This window comes from Piliocolobus tephrosceles, chromosome 11 (assembly GCF_002776525.5).
Source record: "Piliocolobus tephrosceles isolate RC106 chromosome 11, ASM277652v3, whole genome shotgun sequence".
Classification (NCBI taxonomy): Eukaryota; Metazoa; Chordata; class Mammalia; order Primates; family Cercopithecidae; genus Piliocolobus; species Piliocolobus tephrosceles.
In genome coordinates this window covers 31,370,874-31,383,448 of record NC_045444.1, presented here as the reverse complement: position 1 = coordinate 31,383,448, position 12,575 = coordinate 31,370,874, and positions in this window count along the sequence as shown.

Below are 12,575 nucleotides of genomic sequence, written 5' to 3'. Positions count from 1 at the left end.
AAAGAAAGAAAGAAAGAAAAGGAAGGAAGGAAGGAAGGAAGGAAGGAAGGAAGGAAGGAAGGAAGGAAGGAAGGAAGAAAGAAAGGAAGGAAGGAAGAAAGGAAGAAAGAAAGGAAGAAAGGAAGGAAGGAAGGAAGGAAGGAAGGAAGGAAGGAAGGAAGGAAGGAAGAAAGGAAGAAAGGGAAAGAAAGAAAGCAGGAAAGGAAGAAAGAAAGAAAGAGAAAGAAAGAAAGCAGGAAAGGAAGAAGGAAAGAAAGAAAGAAAATGCTTTCCCTGGTGTTAGATGGCACAGAGTACTCGTTTATACCTAAAATAGCAGTAGCAACTATTGGCCACAGGATATAGATTTAGACTATGCTTGGATCTCAGAGTTTACTAGGGCAAAAGATGTATTTCCAATGGACTAAATGTGAGCCACAGTGAAAAGAGATTGCTAGGCTAGAGCTTTTTTAAGTTCTGCCAAAGAATATCATGAGACTTCCAGAGCAAGCATATGTGTAAAATGAACAGAGGAGGGTTATAAACAGAGATACCCCCAGAGAACTGGGCAGTCGATGAATTTGGCATTAGAGAATGAGTTCACTCTTATACCCTCCATGGCTGAGATAATGAAGCTACCTTACAAGAGTATACATCATCAGTCAAATAAAATCTTTTCCTGATTTATCAGTGTCCTCTGTTCCTGTTATCGGCTTGGACTCTATGTTTTTGTAAAACTGCAGCTAGGAGTCAGGAAGGAGGTAAAAAGGGAGAGGGGGGAAAAGGCCATACCATTCTCTACCTGCACTAAATTAAATTTAATGATAGTTTCACTTCCAGGGGCCTTAAGAATGTTTTTAAATGAGTCATGTGAAAAACAAAACAAGAAAATGGACCTGTTTCATTTTTAACTAGAGAAAGAGAAGGCTAACAGGGCCCAATTACATACGTTTTAAATAAATAATGGGAGACCGTAATAAACAAATAAACAAAAGTTATGCTTTGATTATATCAGAAGTGATGCTTATTAAACTTACAGGTTACATTTGGTGATGTTCGTGGGGTTTTTTCTTTGAGGAAGCTTTAAGAATTGAAACTGATAAACACAGACTCCCATTTTGGCACTATGTGATAATTGTTTCCAGAAATTTACCATTCCATTAAATTTATTTTGACAAATTCGTAGACATCTCTCTTTAATCGGGTTGATAAAATAAATATTTGGCCTTTTGAATTATTTTATTAATATACGTGTCCAAACTGTAGGAAATACTAGTAAGTACAAGCTATTAGCAGAGAGCTTGCTACCCTCAAGCTCAGGGCCCATTTTCATATCCACAAAGACTCCCTGTGGCTCCTTTTCTCTTTTTAGTGTAGCTCCCATGGGTACATTTTGCTTTCTTTTCTCAGTGGTTGCCACTGCCCACTCTTATGCTTGTAATATTTCTTCCAAAAGCTTGGCTGTGAAGTGGAGCACATAATCCCCTGTTTCTGTGAAAGCATGATTCCCTAAAAGAAAAGCACAGGATACTTCTGCTCCTTGATATATACAAAAATAATAGAAAATATAGAACACACACACACACACACACACATACATACATACACACAGTGTGTATACAACCCCATACAAACACACATATAATTCCTATTTGCATGCATATATGCAGTTAGAGAATTCTAAGGGCAGTTGTTGTTAATATAATTTATAATGCCTGACTTTCTTTTGAAATGTTCAGTAGAAAAATCAATGCCAGATAAACATTCCAAGTCCCAGAATTGACATGATTAGCTATGTGACCTTGGAAAGCTTCTTTTTATTTTTCTGAGCTTTAATTTTTTTTTTTTCAGTAAAATTAGCACAATTAAATAATATTGCCAAACTGACAAGAATTGTTCTAGTGATTAACTGAGAGAGAAGTCTCTGGCATATAGTAGACTTTCCATGGATATACTGGAATATTGTTTTTACCTTTCTTTTAGTAGAAGGAAAAAATGGAACCAGCAAAACTACATAAACTATGTGCTCCTGTGGTCCTAGCTACTTGGGAGGCTGAGGTGCAAGGATTGCTTAAGTCTGGGAGGTCAAGGCTACAGTGAGCTGTGTTTGTACCACAGCACTCCAACCTGGGCAACAGAGCAAGACCCTCTCTCAAAAATAAAAGCCAGGAAAAAACACATGAACTAGAAAAATGAAATTTTGAATTGTTACCACCTCCAGCCCAACTTTCTCCCAAATGGACATTCCTTTCTTGTTTTCCATGGGTTACACTTTGGAAGACTCCGCTCTGGTTACTGTGTTGCATAGTCCTATAGCTTCATTGGGAACACACAAATCAAGTTGTATATTTCCTCTGTTGAATACAATATAATTGTAGGCACACTAACTGTGGTGTCACATTTCGATTATACCTGGCCACATTCAATATAGGAGGATTGAGTTTAAAAGACAAGCTTTGTCTCTTTTTCCTTTTGCTTATTTTTTTCTTTTGAAAAACTACTTTTCTGTTTTGGCTTACCTTAATATTAGCCACACTTTTGCTTTCCAGAAAATTAATCCACATTTTAATCAAAATTCAATTTTCAGTTATTTTGATTAATATTTTTATGTAAAATATATTGGTCTGGCAAGTCATACCAAAAGAGCAATTATGAATGAAAAGTGAATGCTATGGTCTGAATATTTCTCCCACAATTTATATATTGAAACATAATTACTGATGTGAGAGTACTCAGAGGTGGAGACTTCAGAAGTGATAAAGGCATGAGGGCAGAGCCATTATAGATGGAATCGGGCTCATATAAAAGATCTGAGGAAATGGGTCATTCGCTCTTTTCCACTTTTCTGCCATGTAAGGACACAGCAAGAAGATCCTCACTAGACACCACCTGCCAGTACCTTGATCTTGGACTTATAAACTTCTGGAAGTATGAGAAATAAATTTCTATTACTTATAAATTTTCCAGTCTCAGGTGTTTTGTGATACCAGAATAAACTAAGGCAAATTTTTAGGGAGGCCAATACATTGGAAAATTAGAAATATTTCAGTGTGAAACTTCCTACCTCTTCCATTTGATGAAGAAATCCCTTGCCTCCAAGTAGAACTTGTGTCCGTAGACAAAAAAAAAAGTTGCAGAATTGCAGTCATTAGAAAGATGAGTCTTATTCTCAGCACTTTGGGAGGCCGAGACGGGCGGATCACGAGGTCAGGAGATCGAGACCATCCTGGCTAACACGGTGAAACCCCGTCTCTACTAAAAAAATACAAAAAACTAGCCGGGCGAGGTGGCGGGCGCCTGTAGTTCCAGCTACTCAGAAAGCTGAGGCAGGAGAATGGCGTGAACCCAGGAGGCGGAGGCGGAGCTTGCAGTGAGCTGAGATCTGGCCACTGCACTCCAGCCTGGGCGATAGAGTGAGACTCTGTCTCTAAAAAAAAAAAAAAAAAAAAAAAAAGAAGAGTCTTACTATTACATTTAGGTATGGAAATTTGAAGCAACTGTTTTGGATGGAGTTTGTCTCCTTTTTAATCTTTATTGATCTTATTGAATGATTATCTATTGATTGTCAGCACCTGACAGGCCTTCTGGTAAACTGCTAAGAAAGTACTAAAGGACTTAGCTTTTCGAGATTTTAGATTTACAACACTTGCTTCAGCAATAATATCTCTTTAGCTCTGGTCACTAAAAGAAATTTTATCTATAATTTCAGTAATTTATCTGAAATATTTACCACAAATATAGTGTAGAAAGTAGAAGGCAGTGTATCACATAAAATCAATAACATGGGAACTTAGGTTTAATAATTAGTTCTGACATGAAGTAATTATCACCTCTTTAGGCAAATTTTTAGTCAATCTGAGTCTCAGTCTCCTCATCTGCACCATGAAAGTGGTATCTCCTTAGCTGAGTTGTTGAATGAAATAAATTTAATAATGCATGAAAAATGTCAAACACAAGGATGACAGATACTCCAGCTCAATTAACAAAACAACTCCTTAAATAATACTACTTAATATAAGTAGCTACCAGTATTGTGTAAGGATATTTTTTAGGCCTGTTACAATAGATCTTTAAGAACTTCTTAGTACCAAGGGCAAAATCTGTTAACTGGGATTTTTGAGATGCTATGTAACATAGTGGGACAAGAACAAGCACATTTGCTTCCTCTTGACTAGACAGATGTGTGATCTTGAGAAATGCCTCTCTAACTCTGATCCGCAGTTTCCTCCACTGTAAAATGAAAGTAATCCCTCTCTCAACCAAACTGCTGCCAGCATTAAATAATGGAGTGCTTAGCATAAAATCAGGTAATGGCAAAGTATTTCATAAACTGTGACAATCATTATCAGAATGAATGACATGCTCTCAGTACAAATTGATCCCTAGTTATAGCAGTGTCATAAATCAGGCTTTATTTTTTCAATATTATTTCACAAATATAATCTCATTTTATACATACAATAACTATAAGAGTTTGCATGAAAGAAATCTTTTTTTTTTTTTTTTTTGGAAGCGGAGTCTCACTCTATTGCCAGGCTGGAGGGCAGTGGCTCTGTCTAGGCTCATTACAACCTCTGCCTCCTGGGTTCATGCGATTCTCCTGCCTCAGCCTTCTTAGTAGCTGGGACTACAGGTGCCCACCACCACGCCTGGCTTTTTTTTTTTTTTTTTTTTTTTCTTTTTTTTGTATTTTAGTAGAGACAGGGTTTCACTGTGTTGCCCAGGCTGGTCTAGAACTCACGAGCTCAGGCAATTCGCCCTCCTCGGCCTCCCAAAGTGCTAGGATTACAGGCATGAGCCACCGCGCCCTGCCAAGAAATCATTCTTTATTTTGCGGATGAGAAATCTGAGGTCATGAGAGACTTATATTTCCTCAAATCATTCCAGACACTAACTGCAGCAAAAGATTCCAAAATCAGGTGTTGTAACTCTCCATTCTTGGATACTTGTTATGACATCATATTGAATTCCAATTTTAGAATTACTAAGTTATGTATTTTGGTTCATTGAAAGACTTTAAGGCTACGAGTCTCCTGAATTAGAACAGAAAGAAAACCATGAATCTTTTAGCTATTTTTCCTCAAAACTTGGTTTCATATTTTGATTTAAATGATTCTTAAGTGTTGTTAATAAATTTCAGAAAGATTGATCTAGAAAATTATTAAACCTGATTTTGTTCTTCAATGAATAAAATGGCCTTCAAGAGAGTTAGAGTATGATTTTCAAACTGTACTTTGTGTTTTGACAAAAGAAACTTTAATATTCCTGTATTTTTCCACTGCAGGTGATTTTGATATTCAAAAGATGAGAAGACTAATGGTTCTGATTAGAGTGAAGCAGAAAGTGAGGAGGATGTGTGAACTTCCCCACACAGACATTTAGCCAGATAATTTAAGCTTGGGTGTCTGTTACTTTATTTTATTTAAAACAAAATTGGTTCTATTTCTGGAAATTCCTGACTTAACTGTGCATTTCAATCTTTACCTGAATGAATACAATCCTTATACAACTAAAATCAAATTAGTCAGGTAGGAAACCTACAAAGCATGCATATTCAACAGCATTGTGCTCTTTAATCTCTCACATTTTCTGATCCTCGAGCATGTCTCCATGTTAATGACTTTGTATTTGCACAAATAGACATTTCATGGCATTGTTTGCTTGTATTTAGTTTATCATTTTCCAAAATATGGTCTATTTAACAAGTTTTATGTGGAAAAGAAGTATTTGTCAATCAAAGATATTTGTATGATGCCAGACTTAATTATCTAAGTCTGTGAGGAGAAATAATGTGACTACAGTTTCTTTAATTTATTTGACCAGAAATCAATCATTTTATAAAGCATCTTTTTTTTTTTTTTGTAGTTTTCCATAAAATATACTTTGCTAGGGCTTATGCATACTTTAACAGTGAGGACTTTAATACTTCTCTACCTCACGTTCCCATTTTTAGTGTTGTCGGAATAATGGTATCGTAGCCAACTTTCTGGAGTTTATCTAAGACTTTCCCAGTTTTAGTACTGAAATTCTAACATCCGGGGAAGCCCCTCAGTCGCAGGAAAACTGTTCTGGTTGGCCAACCTCTTGTGAAACTTGATGCCCATTATATAATTTTATATTGAAAATGTGCTTATCATTGTGGTGCTTGTACAACAGATCTACAAATGGTTTTACACATTTCCTATCAAGATGCAAAATCTAAGTTCCCTGCCCTTGACTATGGACTGGCTTTAGCAACTTTCTGCATGATTTCTGAGGATAGAAAATATTTTTGTAGTAGCTTCATTCTCCTCATTTGGATTTTAAAACATTCATTCCTTCAAACGAAAAGAATATTAGTTTTTTATCAGAAAAATTAATTGTTACCATGTCCTGCTAAGTTTCATCCTGTTGTAGTACCTATAAGAATTTTCCTGAAGTATGTCCAATTATTCCATGTACATAATTCCATTTGATTGTTCTCTTTTTCTTCAAATGTGTGCCAATACAAAATAAATTGATAGTAAATTACTTTTCTCACACATCTTTTCACAAATACAAATACTAATCCAGAGAGCATATTTAAATATAAAATATGGCAAGACATTTCATAAGCATGATATTTTCTGTCATATATGGCTTCATTTCTAATGTTTCTTATCATATTTTTCATACAAGTTTTACCCTTTTTAGCCTCTTTGGTATCTGACAGTTTTTGAATTTTGTCTTGTAATTTATTTTTCTATTGATTAGCTGATCTTTTTCTTTTTTAATTTTTTCCACACCCCTTCTTGTTCATAGTTTTATTTTACTCTTAAGTGCTCTGCCTGTAAGTTTCTTCTTGCCAGTTTTAGTGGTCCATAATTTCCAATGGAAAGTCTGCTGCCAGAACCTTTCTCCTCCAGTGTTAATGGCTGCTCTTAAGAACCTGCCCCGCCCTCCATCATCTAATTTGAGTCAATGAGGGGGCAGACAAAACAGATGGTTGGCACGGGGTGGGATGATTCACTGTTTGAAATCATGGTGAAACATTTTTGAAATTGGTGAGGGAGAGGGAAGCCTGACATTTGACAGAGCCATGTAAAAATTGCAGTATCCAGACAAAGTTCAGTTTAATTTACACTGTTATTTTCCAGACGTACTGATCATATTATTACAATTTTAAGATTATATCAGGAATATACCTTTTCCCAAATTCATTGTAATCATGTCAACAAAAGGAGTTTATTATTGAGTGTCAATGTCAGGACAGTTCCCAAAGTTACATTGTTGCCCTAACTTACTTGTTTTTCCTGACTTATCGAATACATCCTCTGTTATTACTTATGTTAAAACTTTCTTTTTTGGGGTAATCTGTTTCCATGCTGTCTAATTAATTTCTTCACAAATTATGGCTGTAATGAAATCTCAAACTACGGTGTAAGGGAATAAGTATATATATATGTGTGTGTGTGTGTGCGTATATATACACACACACGTATATACACACTAACATATAATTGTATCTCTATATAATTTAGTGTCACAGATTTATGGCACAAGATTATATAACTTAAAAAGTACTTATTATAGAACTAAATTATTATGACTATATAATGAGAATAATATAATAAAAATTTCAGACAAACTAAAATTTGAAGTTTATTTTAAAAATTCATTTAATTTGTAACCAAAGTTTTCTTAATTGCTTTAAATTTGATTTTCTGAATGAAATAGAACAAAAAATGTAGTACCATGGTCAACCATGATGAGTTGACCTTACAAACCATGCTTTCTCTATATGGGTAATATAACCCCCAAGGGGCCAATAATGAACCTTGGGTTATAAAAAAATGTATGGATATTTCAAAGCTTTGCAGTCCTCAAAAGGGCCACACTACACAGAAAGATATGCAATACTTCCTGATATTAAATTCATATGAGAAGGAGATTGGGAAAAATATTTTAAAGAGTTTCTTAGGAAGATATAATAAAAAAGTGTTTGAGAAACACTTTTATAGACAGGTCAAGTCTTTATTTTTCCCAACACAAAGACACATGTTAGTTTTATAATCAAATTTCCAAGTTATATCATGTAACTACAGTTATACATGTGTATTATATAGCATGTCAACCTAAGGCGTGGAACATCAAATAATAACCTACAAAGCATTAACCTTTTTGTACAATCTTCTTGGTAAAGAAAATATTTTTAAGGAAAATAAACTAAAAATGCATAGATAGATAAAAGGATATAATACTTTTAAGGATGCATCTAATGTGCAGTATTTAAGCATATATGTACATACAATGTTATATATAGAAGATTTATAAAAGTCATAATATAGTCATAAGATTATAGCTCTATACATCTCCCTGAAGTCATTTCTTAGTACTGAAGGCAGTTGTAAAAGAGAGTTATGCTTCCTGCTTTTTCTGCATTGCTAATAGTTAATAGCAAAATTAATTAATGTAATGACAAAAATAAACAGAATGAGGAAAAAAGGAACAATAGAAATAAAGGGGCTGAGTTCAGCAATTGTGTAAGTAAAAAGCATATATGTGTGTACAAACATGAGTAAACACTTTTGTATATTGATTAAATATTTGTATCATGCATGCTACATGTATTTTAATCATAAACTAATACATTATTTGAAGTCTCCAGGAACATTTCAAAGATAATAAAAAGATGATGAAAACAATTAAATACTGTGAGTGCCATACAAAACCAAGGTAAAATGTTTAAACATATTAGTTTACTTAGAAGGTGAATGTTGATGACCTACCAAAAAAACACCTTTACCAAAGTGGTGAGTCAAGCCCAGATTACAGTGGCAGAGGTATACATACCTAGCTATCTCTATCATGGCTCCTATAAGCAATATGCTAAGTTTTGCTGATTTTTTTTGTTTATTTCGGACCATAACAACACGATGATAAGACCTTCCTCTGTTTTGCTCTCCAATATAGAACCTACAAGCATATCTAGAAAATGTGTTTGTGTGTGTGTATGCATGTGTGCTAAACAGATAGCTCTAAAATTTTAAAAAGTGCATTGAAATGAAGAATTAAATAGAGCCTACTCTTTTAATAAATTGATAATATGGAAAGAAGCACAATGGATGTTTCAGGAAATAGTAGGATGTAAGAAAGTTAATTTTGGAATTGTCCATGCCTAGAATCTTTTCACAGAGTGGTAGACAGATTGAATATGAACTATAACCTGTCTAATTTACCTCACATGACTGTAAAGTTTATTGTACATTTTGAAACACTAGAAAGCTCTAAGGAATTAGTGAAGTAGTCTGGTGTGTTAAATTTACTACTGAACCAGCTAAGACAGAGTCCAAACAAATGCTCACCTTTTCTTTTCTTGGACATCATTTCTATTGTAAGACATATTCTTCACATTTCTTATATCTTTCTATTGATTGTGCTACATTGGGGCACATTATAGATTCTTAAACTATATTTTAAAACACTGGAAACAATTTTGCTTAGTCAGCTTTACACATTTAATTTTTAACTGCATACCATGTTAATGAAAGGTCATCTAGTTTTCTCTTCAAATTATATTAACCATAAGATATGGCCAAGCCAATTTAAAATAACTATGATCAGTACATTAAACACTCTAAAAGTTAAGTAAAAGGCAAAATTTGAAGGGTAATCTCAATAGTAACATGAAGACTCTGGTAGAAAATTACATGGAAATGCTCTAAATAAAAATACAGTAAAAGAGATATAAAATTTACCCAATTGGCTAATAAGTAGAATTAAAACAGCTAAGTAAAGAATAAGTGAGCTTGAACATAGTTCAAGAGAAGAGTAAGAAAAGGTGAAAATAAAATTGAAACACAATATCCAAGATCTGTGGGATGTTATCATATACTTTAATATGTAAGCAATTGATTCCAGAAGGAGAAAAAAGAAGGAGAAGTGGTAAGAAATATTTTCAGTGGGCTAGGATATTCAAATTTAATTACAGAAAACAAAACCACAGATCAAAGAAGCTCAGAGAATACCTACAATGATAATTCCCAAAACATAACCACTCCTCAACTTGTCATATTCAAATTACTGAATACAACAAACAAACAAAAAATATTAAAGTCAGCTAGTAAGGGAGAAGAGTATTACATATAGAAGAAAAAAAATAATAATTACAACAGTCTTCTCTTTAGAAACTTACAAGCCAGAAGACAATATATTGACATAATTAAAGTGTTGAACATTATCAAGACAAAGAAATACGAGTTTTCTGTTCTTATCCTCCCACAGAGCAAACAATTTTGACAACCACCCACAGAGGAGAACACCTTTGTAGGAGACTGATAATCTAACTAATAAGCCCCACCACTTGTTGGAGTAAAAACAACTGCAAGAATAGATGTATTGAAAAGGATAAGAAGAAAAGTTTTACTTTACCCGCATCCCCTCTTCACCAGTGTGGCACAGCTCAGTGAGACCCCTTTGGCTCTTGACTTCCTCCATGTGAGAAGTGAGAACACAGTCAGCACCCTACTTCCCCAGAAATGTGGTATGGCTAGGAGCAGGGAAGAGGGTTGGGGAATCACAGCACTGGGATACAGAATTCAGTAAAGGGCCATAGTTTCTGTAAACCTCTTCGCAAACTACACCAAGAAGTGTGCCCATAGACCTTGTAGAATATAACACCTTTACACCCTCCACCCCTCAACTAGCCCATTCATGCTCCTAGCACTAGCGTTCCATGTACCTTTTTCTGGACCCTGTAGCTGGTGCCCAGTGTGCCGCCTTGCATATAGTGTATATGACTGCCTGAAGATTGTGGGCAAGCACATGCAGACAGCTGATTTAGCTCTGCAGGATTGAGAGATGGTGTTTATCCTTCAACATTTCAGGGCACAATGGCCTAGGAAACATATAGTGTTCTCACACACTGACTGGCTTTGCAGAATTGAGAGAATACATACAGCCCTAAGACTGTTTCCTCCCACAAAAACGGAAATAAGAAAAGTGAAGCAGGTGCATCCAAAAAACAGGTCTAAGGGTCCTAATAATCTCCAGCCTGGATGAATGGTGAAGGCCTTTGGTTCCTGAAGTTAATCGTAAGACTGAAAAAGGTGTCTGATCCTTTAAATGTGAAGACAGCAATACAAGACTTCAAGGAACATGAAAAATTAAGGAAACACAATACCACCAAAAAAAAGCAAAAACAAAACAAAACAAATAACTATAAATTTTGTAACTAATCTCAAAGAAATGTAGATTTACAAATTGCCCACAAAAAATTCAAAACAATTGTTTGAAGAGAGTTCAGTGAACTACACTAGACCAAAATAGCAGCTTCAACAATATTAATACTACAATTCACAAACAATACAAAAAGTTTCAAAAAGAGACAGAAATCATAAAACAGAACCAGCAGAAATTGTGGTGCTGAAGGAAATAAAAAATGCAAGAGTATAAAACACATTCAAACAAACTGAAAAAATAATCTATGATCTTAAAGACAAAAATTTTCTAATTATAATAGTAAGAAGGAAAAATAAATTAAAAGGAGTAGAGAAAACCCAAGAGATTTACAGGACATCACCAACTATACCACTACCGGTTGAACATCCCAAATTTGAAAATCGAAAACCTGAAATGCTCCAAATTCTGAAACTTTTCAAGCACCATCATGACACTGAACAAAAAAAGGGTTTTGGAGCATTTCAGATTTTGCATTTTCAGATTTGGCATGCTCAACCAGTGAATACAATGAAAATATTTCAAAATCTGAAAAGAAAAAGTAATTTAAAACCCTCTGGTCCCAAGCATTTGAGATAAGAGACATCGAACCTCTATGTACATTGTAAATTCCCAGGAGGAGAAAGAAGGTTAAGAGAATGAAAAGCATTTTTCAAAAAACTGTCTGAAGATGTCCCAAATCTTGGAAAGGATGTGGATATACAAGTTCATGAAGTACAAAATATCCCACATAGGATCAAGATTACAAAGATTACACTGAGACATATTATAGCCAAATTATAAAATGTCAAAAACAAAAAGAATTTTTAAAATAGCAAGAGAAAAACATGTAACAAACAAGAGCATCTCCATAAGACTATATGCATTTTTCTCTGCAGAAACCTTGTATGCCAGGAAACCATAGTCAAAGAACTAAAAGAATAGGGGGAAAAAACGTTATAGCTAAGAATATTACACTTAACAAGGAGTTTCTTCAGAATTTAAGGAGAGAGAAAGATTTTCCCAGACAAATAAAAGCTAAAAAAATTCACCACCGGACCTTTCATAAGAAATGCTAAAGGGAGTTTAAATAAACAAATGTTACGTACAATATGAAAACATATCAATGAAATAAACTCACCATAAAGGTAAAAATGTTCTCAAATACAAAATACTCTAATATTAAAATGGTAATGTGTAAAATACTTTTGAACCTGATGTAAAAGTTTAAAAACAAAGCATTAACAATAAGTACAGCTACAATAATTCGTTAAAGGATATATGGTCTAAAAATTTGTAAAATGTGACATCAACAACATGAAATGTAAGGGTAAGACAAGCTAAAGTGTTGAGTTTTGTGTGTGAAACTATAAGATGTTCTATGTGTATTACTACGGGGCTTACACAAAGAAAATCCTGAC